Genomic DNA, 14636 nt, shown 5'->3' with positions numbered 1-14636 from the left:
CTGTCTTTGTCTCCTTAGGTGTCGGAGGGCGGCCGCGAGATGGAGAGAGCGTGATGGAATGCTGAAGTACCGCCAAGCAGGTGAGTTCAACGCGGCGCCGTAGGAATGCGAAGCGATGCTTCAAAGACTTCTGTCTTTCAGTTCCGTGGCGAAATGGATCAGGATCCAGGTAAGGATTAAAGTTAAAACTCCTGTTCTAACCTTTATCCTTTTTGTCTTCCTGTTTTAGGAGTCCCAGGACTGAAGCGGGCGTGGCTGAAAACTGGAGCTGCTGAAAACACGGTGAGCGTTACGCTGCAGCAAGCAGAATAACGCGAAGCACGTGTGGCTGTCCGGGCGTGGTTTAAATAGCCTTGGAAGAAGATCGAGGTAAGTATTCTTCCACAGCCCCACCCAAGTAACAAAATAGTCCCTTCAGTAAAATAGTCCCTCCTAAGCCTCATTTGGCTTGAGTCTTCAAGCAGCATGGTCTGCCTCAGGTGAGTATGCAGCATGGTCTGCTTCAGGTAAGTTATCAATAATTAGCCTGGCGCCCATGGAGCCAGGACTGACTTTATCTTTATGAGCCTGGCGCCATAGGCGCCAGGACTGTACCCAAACAGCCCCTAACTGGGGCTTTTGGGCATGCTCCAAGTGGCATGATGCCTGCTTCCGGGGCTGCTGGGCCTGGTCTGGTCTTCCGGGGGCAGGCATCATGACAACCAGGCAAGACAAGTGTATAAAAAGTCCTGGTAGAAAAGTATACTAGGCAACCACAAGGGTAAAGATATAAGAAGCCCAACGGGAGGATATACAGGGCAATTTGCAAATGTGTTAAACCAAGAGGTTCTAAGCAAGGATATTAGGACTGTGAAGGCCAGACAAACAGGAGCAAGACTCTGGCCACAGAACCTTGAAGTGAATGAAACTTTAGAACTGTGTGTGAGTAACAGTGCCACTGTGGGCCCAATAAAACACAAGGAATTGTTATATAAAGACTTGTTTTTGATAAATAGGAATCCATGGGAAGGGAGTCACCCTCTGGAAAAAGGATTATTTATCCCAGAAGAACTTTTTGAGTTGGAACTACTTATATTTTCTGTACGAACACTTATTTTTTCAAAAGGCATCAGTGATTGAAGACATGTCCCCTTTCACCTTTTTGTTTGGTTTATAGTGTGAGTGTCAGAGTAGAACCTTTGGACCAAGCACAGCTAGTTTTATGACATCCTGACACAGGCTAATCCTTAGTTTTGGGTTAGATATGGAAAATCCTCTTAGAGCAGGGTCACAGAGCCTTTGCCCAACCCCCTTCATTTTCATAAAGGTTTATAACCAAAGGCCATGGCTAACTTGTGTCTGATTTTCATTCTTGACTCCTCATAACTCCCTTTGCATTCCCAGTCCTTTTTCTCTCACCAGACTTCACCCTGATCTGATCAAAGTTGAACAATTTTGGGGAATGAGTAAGGGTTTCTTTAGATTTACCTTTTAAGATGCAACTTCTGACTTTGGGATAAGCAGCCAGGCACACAGTCAGCCAGGCATCATTCCATCAGCAAAACTCTAAATTCAGGTGGCTAGTTTAGAAGTCAATTCTCCTGCACAGACTAGACCTCCTTATATGGGCTGCTCTGGCTTCCTTCTCTCAATGGACCAATCTTCTCCTTCTGGGTGGAATCAGTACCTTTTCTTTCTAATCTACAGTTTGTCTCCCTTCTTTTTCTTGATCACCCAAACTCATCCTCCATAATCCATCCATTTATCCTAGGGGCATCCTATATTTCCCTCAAACACCACCCCAGGTTTATCAAAGTGGAGTGGTTTGATTTACACATGACCAAAAAGGTGGGAGATTACTCTTTCTAGAGAGAAGCTAATTTTGTTTTTAATGTTCTATTTTCTGACTCATCTATTCTAACTTAATACAACTTAATTTTCAGATTCTGCACGTTGAGGTGAACATTTTCATATTACATGATGTTATCTAATACATTTTGATGATGTTATATGTTTTTGTCATGTTTGAGCTATTTCTAAAATGACAACATGAAATTCTGTTTCATGTTTCTGATAGAGCTTACTTTTATCTACAATATATCCAAAGCTCAGATCACTCGGAGCTTGGATGACAATGCAAGGATTTATTTTATTTTTATACTTTTTAAGTGAGATTTGTGTTCATTTAAATTGATTGGGATTTCTTTGGTGCATTATTGAAGCAGTTCTCCTCAAGGGGACAGAGATGACACTTTGGGCCTGATCTCGACTTTGGCGGTAACGCCAGCGGTATTACCACGAGTGGTATTAGCCCTACCGCCGAACTCCCTGAAACTAATAGCGCTGGATCACGAGTTTGGCGGTAAGGTAATTCCTCATTCCCCATTGAGCCCATTCCGGAATGCCCCATTCCCCATTGGGCTCAATGGGGAAAATTCATACTCTTACCGCCGGCGGATTTCCTGCCGGCAGCAATAGCGTGAATTTTCAGCGGATTTCTCCCCAGCCAAGAGCTGGGGCGAAATCCGCCAAAGTCCTGATTTGACGGACCCTTAAATCCGGCGGTAATAGCGCGACCGCCGGATTTAAGGGTTACCGCCAAAGTCGTGATGAGACCCTTTGTCTAACTAGTATTTCTCCAAGTCACCACTAATCACATTAAATGGTCTTGGTTGTACATATCTTCAGTGGCTTTAACCTTGACAAATCAAAAGCCAGCTGGCTGATGTCAACCATCTAAATATCAGTGACTACTAGGTCAACCTCTCAAGACAAGTGCACTTTCAATTAATTTATATGGAGTACATGCCTGGTGTCATGAGTAAATGCTTTAAGTATTTACTTGTTTTGAAAGCCTGCTTTGAAAACAATGGAGGAGGTTCTCGGATAATTTTGAAAAGCCATCTGACTTTACTATAAACTGCAATTATTTTGAATCCAATTCTGACTGAAATGAAGACCCTGAACTCTTCATGCATATTACAAGAGGGAACAGTACAGAACTTAATATGCAATTTGATGCTGTTCTTTTCATTCCATCATCCTAGGGTTTCATTCCTTAATTTACTAATGCAAACCTGTCTTTTCAATATACATCACACAGCAAAATGAAATTCAAAAGCATTTCCATTTCTATACTTGAATTTCAAATATATAGTTTGAATGAATTACCACCATGACAGAATAAAGGAACACATTACTTATTAATCCTTACATTGGCTGGAATACACCTTTTGCTGTAATGTCATAATCTTTAGCTATGCTGTTCATATTGGAAAAACACAAAAATAAATCCATGTATAAACTTTGAGTTAAATGGCTTTCGATTTTCCGGGCAAAACAACCACTTTAATTATGGGCCTGCCTTTTACATGTATTTTCTGTGAGTTGCACACAGAATGAAAGAAAATATGTCACTGTACATTTACATTACGAATTCTTCCTCTGAAGAAAATCACTTCTACAGTCATTTCCCAACATTTGGGTGCGCTCTACGATTTGTCTGGTGTTGCTCTTTAACGTGCTAGCAAGCAAGAGGCATTCCAAATAAGCACCAAATTCTGTACATCTTATCTTATTTGCTCTTGTCAGGAAGGCCTCACTCTTTTTGTTCATTCTAGCCTCATCTTTATTACCTAAAAATATGCTGCACATCCCCCCTTCTGGAATTGGCATTTCCAGAAGAAGCGCTGGAATTCCGGAACTTCACATCCCACTATATTGTTGAATATAATTCTCTGTCGGTGTCCTGTCCTCCAAGTGTTCTCCTCTGCGGCGGGGCTTGGGTGTTCTTCATTTTGGAGAGGGTTACCCGTGGCGGCAACCTTAATTTTGTTCATTGGGGCGTGTGGTCATGCAACGCCATATTCCTTGGTGTTCCCCCTTTCTTTTCCTGGGTTCCAAGTAGCAGGAACTCAATGTATACATTTTTACTAGAGAGAGGAGTAGAAAGTTTGGTTTAGTATAACATAAGGACAGCATTTTGTTTCTTCATTTTTATGATTCCCTGTTCTCATCTATCCTACTCTGTCATCAATACTACATGAAAAATGATGGATGCATGTAACAATTCATTTTTTTCATTTTGTTATATTTCAAACATTCGTCCTTTAATCTAATCATTCATACTTACCTCTTTACAGCGATTCCTGGGTCTGGTCAGAATTTGTCTGATCTGGAGGAAGAACTAATTCCTCTATCTGATGAAGAGGACTTTGAGGGAGGCAGGCTTTGAATTGGTTAGCTTTGACCCAATGTTCTTCAGCCTGTTCCTTTTTTGGGATCCTAATCTTATAGGCAACAGGGGAGATATTGTCACATATGTCATTTGATCTGGACTGTTGTTTGAAATTATAAACTCTATCACCTACCTAGTAATCCTTTTTGGTAGTCTGCGAGTCATAGTAGCTCTTGGTGCTCACTGATGCTCTTTTGAGGATCCTCTGGGAGTAAGCAAAAGCATGTTGGAGGTGTTTTCCCAGGTATTCCATGTATTCCTGAGTGCTATTCCTGAGGCGCTAATCAATGTCTATTCCTGTGTTCGGTATAACAGATGTTGAGGCAAGACCATTTTCCCACCAGTCATGAGCTCAAAGGGGGATATTTCAGTTGCAGAAGTGGTTGTAGACCTCAGAAACATCAGGACTAGCGGAAAAAGTCCCAATTGGGTTCAGAATCCATCCCTAACTTCTTAAACGTTCCTACAATAGTTTATTAAATTACTTCACTCCCCTGCTGGATGCTAGGTAATATGGGGTTTCCTTCCCACTATGAGAATTTTGCACATTTTAGTCATTCCCACACTAGTGAAGTTACTACCTCGGTCACTCGGTCAGACTCAATATTTTGAGGGAGGCAGAAACTAGAAAATATGTGGTTCATTAACCACATAGATGCTGTTTCTGATTTGCAATTAAGAGTGGAAAGACATTTCATCCATTTAGTGAAGAGGCACATAACGTTCAACTTGTATTTATTGTTGCGTGAAGAACTCACGACTGGACCAATAAAGTCAATCTGAAGATCACTCCTCTCTTTTGTAGAGGAGTATGGTGAGAGGGAGAACTCTGTTGGAAGTGAGCACACAGTAAGCACCCCTTTAAATTAAAAATGTAAGTCTTGACCCATGTGTGGCCAATAAGCAAACTAACCTAGGATTTCCATAGTCCTCTTAAAACCCTGATGACCAGTTCTTGCTGAGTCATGGGTGTGATTCAGCATTATGCTTCAGAATGAGGTAGGTACAAGCCACTGATTTTAACCAGAATAAGATGTCCTAGCCAAAAGTCTGTCTTGATTTTTTAACATATTTTCAAATCTAATCAAAACTCCTTCCCTTTTCCTCTGGTTCAGATAAGGGTACATTTTCTGGGTCCTTTAGATGTTGATAGAATCTTACTATAACTGGACCCTCTTTTTGTGTATTAATTATACCTTGGTTTGAAGCATCTCTACTCCATTGCAGAATAGAAGGCTAATTTTCAGGTTAGGTTTATGATCGGGTCACTGCTGTTACTTGAATTTCTCGAAGGAGATGCTCCATGTCAATGTACTCACCCTGAATTGCTCCCATTTTTTAAAGAGTTAAGTAAGCCAAATCGTTTCCTTTTTTTTTATAATCTTCAACGTTTGAGTGACCGTTAATTTTCTTCCAATATAGGGTAATTTTATATGATTTTACGAAATCATCTATCATTTAGTAACTATGTTTCAAGAGTGTGTTGTTGGCACAAAGCATACCTCTGGCTTTCAGTTCACTAAACGCTCAACAAGGCCATTTTGACATACTCTGAATTGGTCATGATTACTAGTTCTTGCAGCAGGTGATTTACGGCAGTAAGGACAGCTTTGTATATTGCCATCAGTTCCGTCAATTGACTACTCTGGAGACCAATTGTATAACCAGCTGCCAGTTCAGGAGAATCATTCACCCAGGCATTCCCAATGGCAGCTACTAACTCATTCTCATCATTTTCGTGAATATGGTAGCAACATCCATCCACATAAACTTCCTTGACAGATGTTCTCGTCGTATACTTTATGAGGCGAGCTAGATACACGTACATATTATTATTGTTTTTTAAGTCTTTATCCCCCACACAATTGTCTTGGACACAATCATGTAGATCACCTAATCCTTGCACCATTTGACTCATTTTGTTTTTACTATATTAGATTTCTTGAGGGTATCCCTGTATTGAAAGAATCCAGGATATACTCCTTGAGTTATAGACATTCCCAATTGTGATCCAGGTTACTCTGCAAATAATGTAGAGGCCGGTGGGAATTCTCAACTATTATATGTTCCCATGGATCAACAGGCGTTGCCGTTGCCAACAGTGATTTCTCATATTCATAAAATGTTACCTCGAGGGAGATGAAGTTTTGTCTGCATAAAAGATCACTATGTTAACCAGGTCATACTTCTGATACAAAACTGCAGTTAAACAGGTATCAGAAATCCTGTTTCTAGGAAAAAGTACTTATTTTTGATGGGATAAACCAAACATGGATCTTGGGATAGACTTGTTTTCGGTTGTTTCATGTCCTCTTTTTGAGAGTACCCCCACTAGTCCTCACCTTTTCAAAAGATGGACCGTGGGCTAAGTGAGTTTGGGGTAATCCTATATGAATTTATGACCATAGTTAGTCAATCCTAAAATGCTATGTAATTCACACAGATTTGTGGGGTACTTCAATTTCAGCAGAACTTCAACCTTCTTCTTCTGAGTATTAAGACCCTTGACTGTGCATTTTATGGCCTAGAAAGTTTATTTTAGTTTTGCACCACAGTGCTTTCTGCAGTGTTAATATCACACCTGCATTTCTTATTTCTTTTTATTGTTTTTTTATGTGTTCTAGTTCACAAAGAACTATTCACATGTAAGAACAGCCAACATGTTAAACACAAATTTAGCATCACAATAATAAAGCAAAAGGCATTTAACAGAATAAATAACAGAAACATATCACATGAACGAAACACCTAAACACGCTTTGAATAAATCACAACCCTATTTAAAAAACCCTATTTAAAAACAAATACATATAAAAAATCCTACTAACCCCTTCTAGAAGTAAAAAAATGTAATAAACACTAAATTTCTTGCATGGAGCTTCGTTATGAGCACAATTTAATAACCTCCCAACCTAAAATTTCATTGATCATGGACCAAGACCATGTTTCTAGCAGATCATTAAAACCTCTTTTATAAGGCATATTGCAGCCAGCAACTATTTAATGGGCTTATCAGTAAAAATACATTGCCACACCCACCCTCGGTGACCCTGCTTAAGTCCTTCAAAATATTCGAAAAATGTGTCTGACATTGCATGATCAGTTCAGAACAAATAAGCAACAAGTGGTATGTTGTTTCGACCGAATTTGCCATTATACAGAATCTACAACACCTTTGACTGCGTGGGATTCCACCACAAGCGCCCAAAATTGTTTGTTGAGAACAAGTTGAGCTGAAGGCGCAAGGCCTGCCCACGTCAGTAAGAACCCTGACATTTTCTCTGGTAGTGCAGGAGCGTGTTGAAGGGTCTGGTGTTATGAAATAGACCAGAGAAAAAATGGTACTTCCTAACTTGGGCCATCGTCTCAATCCAGTCAGCCTCCCAGACTTTCTTTTTAACTTTTAGAGTGTACATTAGAAAGAACTCCACCGAGGAGTCAATATCCTCTGAAATTTGTAGACACTGTTGGTTTCATTCTAGAAGATCGGCAGGACACCTGCACCCTAAGCCACATTTTAATAATCCCGCACATTGACCCCTCTTCCGCTAGGTAGATCTTTCGCAGGACGCCTAGGTTTTTCCATTTAACCGAAGCCTCCAGCAATATCAAACTCAATTTGTACCTTAGGACTGGCACTGACACACATGCTGGTAACTTTAAAGTTCTCCTCCAGGAGACACCTTCAAGCTCAGCCAATTGCCCTCCGATGGAGAAGAATGACGTCTTGGCACCGTAAGTCACCACTGGGACAACCTATCTGCAGTAGGACTCACACATAGGAATTACCAGGAAAAAAAAACATATTTCTTGTTTAACCGAACTGCCTGTGCCGACAGTGCAGTGACCTTTTGTTTCTTTACATTAAACCGTTGGGCTTTACTGTAATTTGGAAAGATAGAAAAACCCAAGCATAGAAAACGGTCCACTTTCTCAGGAGGTTTATTGCCAACCATCCACTTGAAGCCTACTCCTGCCCTCCGCGGACCCTTTTCCAGGATGAGAATTTTAGATTTGGGGATGCTAATTATTATTATTCTTCTTAGTATATGCCTCCAGTGCATTTAACTGGCACTGCAGCCCAACAGGAGTGTGATCCAGTAGTATAAAATAGTCTGCGTATAATAAATAATTAATCATTGTGGTATTTAATGTCAGGGGGAAAAAGCACGTGTCTAAGAAGGCATCTCGGGAGGATAACTCAGGGCCAGCGTGCTCGTCTTGGAAGCAAGACGACACGGAGCAACACAGGTTCGATCCCCAGATCCGCGCTTAGAAACCTTTGGGTATTAAGCGTGTTATAAATAACCAATCATATATCATATATCATACCCAAATCGGACAGAAAATAATAAATAGAAGCAGTACCAGTGGAAAGCCTTGCTTCAATCCTCTTGCCGAGTTAATCGGGGTGGATAGTCTACCCTCTCTGTCCAAATGCACAGACATAGTAATATCCGTGTGTAATGCAATCAGGATGACTAGCAAGCCAGAATGACATCCTCATATGTGCAGTGTTGCCTATAGCATGTTTCTCGGCACTCTATCGAAGGCCATAGAAAAATTTATAAAGGCAACATAGATAGGTTTATTTTTTGTCATCGCCAACTTTTTTAGTAGTTCCAACAGGAAGCCATACATTTTCGTCCCTATGCCCTGGAAAACCCTGTTTGGAAATGGTCCAACCTTCCAGTCTCTTTAGCCCTGTTTCGCAAATCTCTTAGGCCTGTAAAAATCTTGCCTGGGCAATCCAGCAGAGATATCGGCCTATAGTTGGAGGTACTCAAACAGGAACCCTTTTTAAATATCAGAACAACAATTGCTGTTAGCCAAGACTCTGGCACAACTTTTTCCCTCAGTAGGGTTCTAAACATACTGTCTAGAACATCTGCCCAAGTTTCAGGATTGCTTTTGAGGACACACATCGCCAGGCCAACTGGCCCTGGGGCCATAGAGTTTGTACTCCTTGAGATCATTTGAAGATCTTCAAAGTCCCAGAATAGCATCCACGCTGTCATTTTTCGCATGGCCTCAAGCCATTCCAACTCAATGTCCCCCTCTAGTTTGTAGATCCCACCAAAGTGGGTCTTCCAAGACTCCTCCGATATTGGATTTAATTGAGCCCCCGTTTGAGCCTTCTCATTGTCTTTGATGAAATTCCAGAAGGTATGTGAATTGTTGCTGTCCATCACGTCCAGCATCGTGCGAGCATCCCTCAGGATCAACTGGTGGCGGTAGTGACATAGCCAGACCTTATATACTGCCCTCAGGCGCTTCATGGCCTCTGGTCCTCATGTGGGGTCTCCTTAACGGCTCGCCGTAAATATCTCTTTTCAAGTAGGATGACCCTATCAAATTTGTGACTATGTATCACTTTGCCTATTTTCCTTTTTGGTAGGCGGTTGTAGATCAATTTCCAGATTTCTCTAAGCCCTTTCCCTTAAAATCTAGTTCAAAATAGGAATTAAATTCCCCCAAAGCCAGGATGCTGTTGAAGAGCTTCATTTTGGGCTCATTCCAACTTATTTTGTTTCCCCCCGTGATTACGTTTAAATCAAATGCATAGGTGCTTGGCACAACATTTCTGGAGGGTATTTTCCAAGCAATTGTCAGTGGCAGATGGTCGCTAGCCACCGTTTCCGATATAGACAGTGACACAATCTTAGGATAAATATCTTCTGAGGCGTACACATAGGGCCTCATTACAACCCTGGCGGTAGCCGTGCCTGTCAAACAGGCACGGCTGCCACCGGAGTTGCATTTTTTCAGGCCCCTGGCAATGGGGACGTACAGGGCCATTCCAACCTTGGCGGACCCTGTATGTCCCCATACATGCCAGCATGCCAGGGGCCGGAATCCATTAATCCCTATTGAGCCCCATAGGGGTCAATGGGAATGGGGAGGTTGCATGCACCGGCACCGTTCAGAACGGTGCCGGTGGATCCAACACGCTGTGCTCGTGGGTGCCTTTCTGCCCGCCAGGCAGAAAGGCACCTGCAAGCACAACTCGTAGTTTGCCGGTCCGGGAACTACGGTGCCGGCAAGCTTACCGGTACCATAGTTCCCGGACCGGCAAACTTGTAATGAGGCCCATAGTCCAATATATTAGTTTGAGCAGCACTTCGTCTCCCTTGATGTTCCCATTAAGGTTGAGTAACCCCAATTCTGCCATGAGGTCCCCCAAGCCTGCCTCTGCCCCTACTTATCTTTCCAGATCTGGAAATGGTCTTACCTACCGGCCATTCCACACACTTACTATTCAAATCTCCACTTATTATGGTGGAGACTAAATCTTTATGCACCCCGTTAAATAGGGTCTCTTCAACAGAGCCCAACAGGTCTTGTTGTGAGATTTTTGTGTTGTTCCAGTAGATGTTAATCAGCAGAGTACCTGGTCTACTCTGAAATGTTTCTTTGTTCCAAGTAAGCTTAATTCCCTGGACATAAGGGTTCGGGTTGGCGAAACGTACTACCTTTTTTGATGTGCCTATCAGCAAACCAGCCGTCAGCCGGCCCCTATCTCCCCTAATGGCTGGGGTGAGAACCACAGAGTACCTATTGATTACAGGAGCCTCCGACAGCCAACACTCTTGTGGGAGAAACAAATCAGAATTAACAAGATCCACAATCTGTGGCTGGAACAGGTGGGAAAAGCCCCTACAATTCCATGAGACCACTTCTACCTGTGTATACAGATTGTGTGTGAGATCCTTATTAAAATGTACCACCTGGCCTCGAATTTAATGAGGCTGCTACCCAAGACCAGTCTTCCTCCATTACCGGGTGACTTGAAACATCTGCCCGCATTGCGAATTCTCTCCCATTGGGGCCAGCCCCAAAGATCTTATAGTTAGGGTTACCTTTCCCGATGCTGGGGCGGTGTTTGTAGTGTCCATCGTGTGCACCCTGGTTTCGACCCTTTGGACCCTGTTATTCATGAGTCTGTAGAGGTCATATCCCCAAGCTCTAAACACGTCCGCTTCGGCCAGCACCTGGTTGAGGACCATATTGGAAACAAAATAAAGTATAACCTTCTCTCTGTTAAACCGATTCCAGAATTCTACTCTGGTGATGTCCCTTGATGTTAAATCTGCCAAGGCCTGTGATTCCCATGGGATGGCCAGAACCTTTGAACGGTTTAAGACGACATGTTCGTGGTCCAAGTGCAGTTTCTGCAGAATCAGTTTATTAGACACCGCCCCTCTGTTTATGTCCTCAACAGTTCCTAGGACTCCCCCTGCCCTTAGTCTACAATCCTTAGTTAAACCCCATGTTTGTATTAAGTCTACCCTCCTTCCTTGGGCGACTGCACTCTCTATTGGGACCACCCCGTGTTGCACCTCTCCCGACCTTTCTGGCGTTGTGAGGGGAGCCCGCCTTTCCCGTTTTCTCCCCACAGTTTCCCACTGTCTGCCATTATCTAAATCATGGTCAGTATATGGGGATTTGACAATTTTGACAGATGATTCCAATGAAGCTATCATCAGGTCCACATTGCGGGCAACCCCACACCTCTCTTGGTGGCTGGTAATTAGGGGCCCCCCTCGTGCCCTCACACTCTGTTTCAGGACTGGAGGCATAGACAAGTTCTGAATGAACTGGAACGCACTCTTCTGACCTTTTTGTACCACCATTATTGGGGCATCATTAACCCCTGCTAGACTCAGCTTTCAAGTGCTAGAAGATTTGGCCAACCTTTCCTCCGTAGAGAACTCCAGAGTAACCTTACTTCTTAGACCTAGAGCCATTGCGGCCGCAATTACCTAATTTTCTAAGGTGTATTTTTAAAACAAGTCACCACCCAAAACATTAATGGACACCAACAGCAGTTCCACCTGCGGCTGGCATGAGCCAACTACCTATTGGTAGCGAGAACTAACCAATGTGTGGCCCAGGTAATGTATACAGTATTCAGTTAACATCCACCATTAATGTACACGGTTAACATTCAGTCACAATATCACAGTAAAATTGATTAGGCAGAGGTCGTAAACACTGACTTTCAAAAAGGGAAGATAAATAATACATAGTCGAGTAGCACTGTTCATGAAAGTGCTATGTGCGTGGTAAAAAAGAAAGGTGGGTAGCGTCTCAAAGGCCGAAGCCCGCAGGCACCACTCCCACCGACACGTGAGAAACCGCAAGGAGGCACACCTGGCACCCACTCGTCCCAAACCCGGGCCCAGGAGACCCTTGCTACAAAGGCACTGCTTCCAGCCCTATTAATTCAAAAGGGGGGGTGCTAAATTAAAAACACTCTGTCACCTGGAGGGGTGAGAGAACGGCTCAAAGGTGAAACCAGTAGTCACCGCTCTCTCTCTCTAGTGTCTGACACCGGGAACAGACCTTTACGGCATATTGCGACCCACACTCACGTTAGCGTAATTTGGGCACCCAGCTGAAACCTTGTTCCTTTCTTTCTTAAGATCGTGTGGAAGCCACTGATAAGGTCGTTTTAGCTGTAACAGCACTCCACTAGCAGTTTCAAGCAGAATCAAAACACAATATGCAGTGCGCTGTTGCATAGGAATTGCTGTTCTGCTTACAGTTCCACTTAATTTGCTTAGTTGACAGTGAGAGATGAAAGGGGCATAAGCGTGGCCCCACAGGCTATGGCCGCTATGTCCCCTAGGACAGACGCACTTCCTCACCTCTCCTGAAGCGGTGGCTTGCTCCAACACCAATCGGCGGACAGATCTGTAAGCCGTGTAGCAAGGCAAGGCAACTGTGCAGCGGCTCAGCGAGGGAGGGATGCGTGTAGGGGCTGCAGCAGCACCTAGAAGGCAATCTCTGAGGCAGTTAATGAACCCCCAGCAAACCCATGCCAAACACCACCAAACACTTGTCTCAACTTCGCTTTGCTTCGCGGGGAGGAGATTCTTATACACACTGCACTCTGGGCAATCCATTTAAATATGCAGTACTATTGTAGCACGTTAAGTCTCTGAGCTCAAAAAGACAAAGCTACTGCCAAACACTTGTCTCTTTCTTTCATTCTTTAAATTAGAGTAGGTGTGGACGGACCCACGCAGGCGCTTCCCCATCCAATTGGATGATGTGCACCTATCCACCATTCAGCATTCAACCCACGTAAAACTCACAATTCCTCCCACCGTCCTGTCTGCCTCACAAAATCCAACATCACACTACTCCTCCTTCTGCCACTCACCCCATCACCTCCCAACAAAGCCTTCCCACTCAACTCAGCCACACCCTGCGCAGTCAATCGAACCCTCATCAATTCTCTCTCTACAGCATGTCTCTCACACCTAAACAGAAAATGTTCCACAGTCTCAGGCACTCCACACACCGCACAATCCCTCGATTCTCGCTTCCCTACTCTAAACAGATATTCATTCAGTCCCACATGCCCTATTCTCAATCGATTAAGCATCACCTCCTCCCCCCTCCTCCATTCTAGACTTCCCGAATTCACCTTTACTGACACTTTCTCACGAATACCAAACATCCACCTACCTTTCACCCCACTCACCCACTTCTCCTGCCACTCATCCATGACCCGCCTCACCATCACTGCCTTCGTCTCATCCACACTCAAAGGTAATCTTACATCAACCGCTTCCCTTCTCATACCCTCACCCGCCGCCAGATCCACTAACTCATTTCCCAGAATGCCGCTATGACTGGGGACCCACGCCAACTCCAGATCCATCCCTCCACGCACACACCGATCAATCTTTCTCCTGATATCCAAAATCACATCCTTCCTATCACCATCCCCTGCCACAATCGCCTGCAACCCACTCAATGAATCTGAAAATACCACTACTTTCTCAAACCTCAACTCGCATACCCTTTCAATCGCCATTGCTATCGCCACCAACTCAGCCGTACAAATTGACACATCATCAGTCAGACGCCCCACTTTATACTCCCCCGTGCTTTCTAGATAATACGCCATTCCCACTCTTCCAGATACCGGATCCTTTGAACCATCCGTGAACACCCTGCACCCTTCTTTCTCTGCCACATATGCCTGACCCAAATCTTTGATCTCACCCCACAATCCCCGCTTCTTTGACACCACACTCGTCAACTTCAAGCACACCTTAGGAGACCTCATCATCCACATCGGACACCTCACTAGATCCATATCTGTCACAACCATCAACTCGCCCACACTCCACTGCACCCTCTTCTCCCACATGTGAAACCCCAAAGTGCCCCCTTTCTTCCTCCACCGATCCCCATAATAGTCAAACCTCCAATTATACCGCAAACATTCACGTACCGGATGAGCCACACTCTTCGAACTACACTTCATCCACCACCTCATATTCAACACATCCCTTCTCAATCCCAATGGCATCTCCCCCACAAGTACCTGAACCGCATTCATTGGAGAGGATCTCATCACACCCGAACACACTCTCAACGCTCTCGCCTGCATCCTATCCAA

This window comes from Ambystoma mexicanum, chromosome 9 (assembly GCF_040938575.1).
Source record: "Ambystoma mexicanum isolate Mex_15411 chromosome 9, UKY_AmexF1_1, whole genome shotgun sequence".
NCBI classification, from domain to species: domain Eukaryota; kingdom Metazoa; phylum Chordata; class Amphibia; order Caudata; family Ambystomatidae; genus Ambystoma; species Ambystoma mexicanum.
This window is presented reverse-complemented; position numbering follows the sequence as displayed.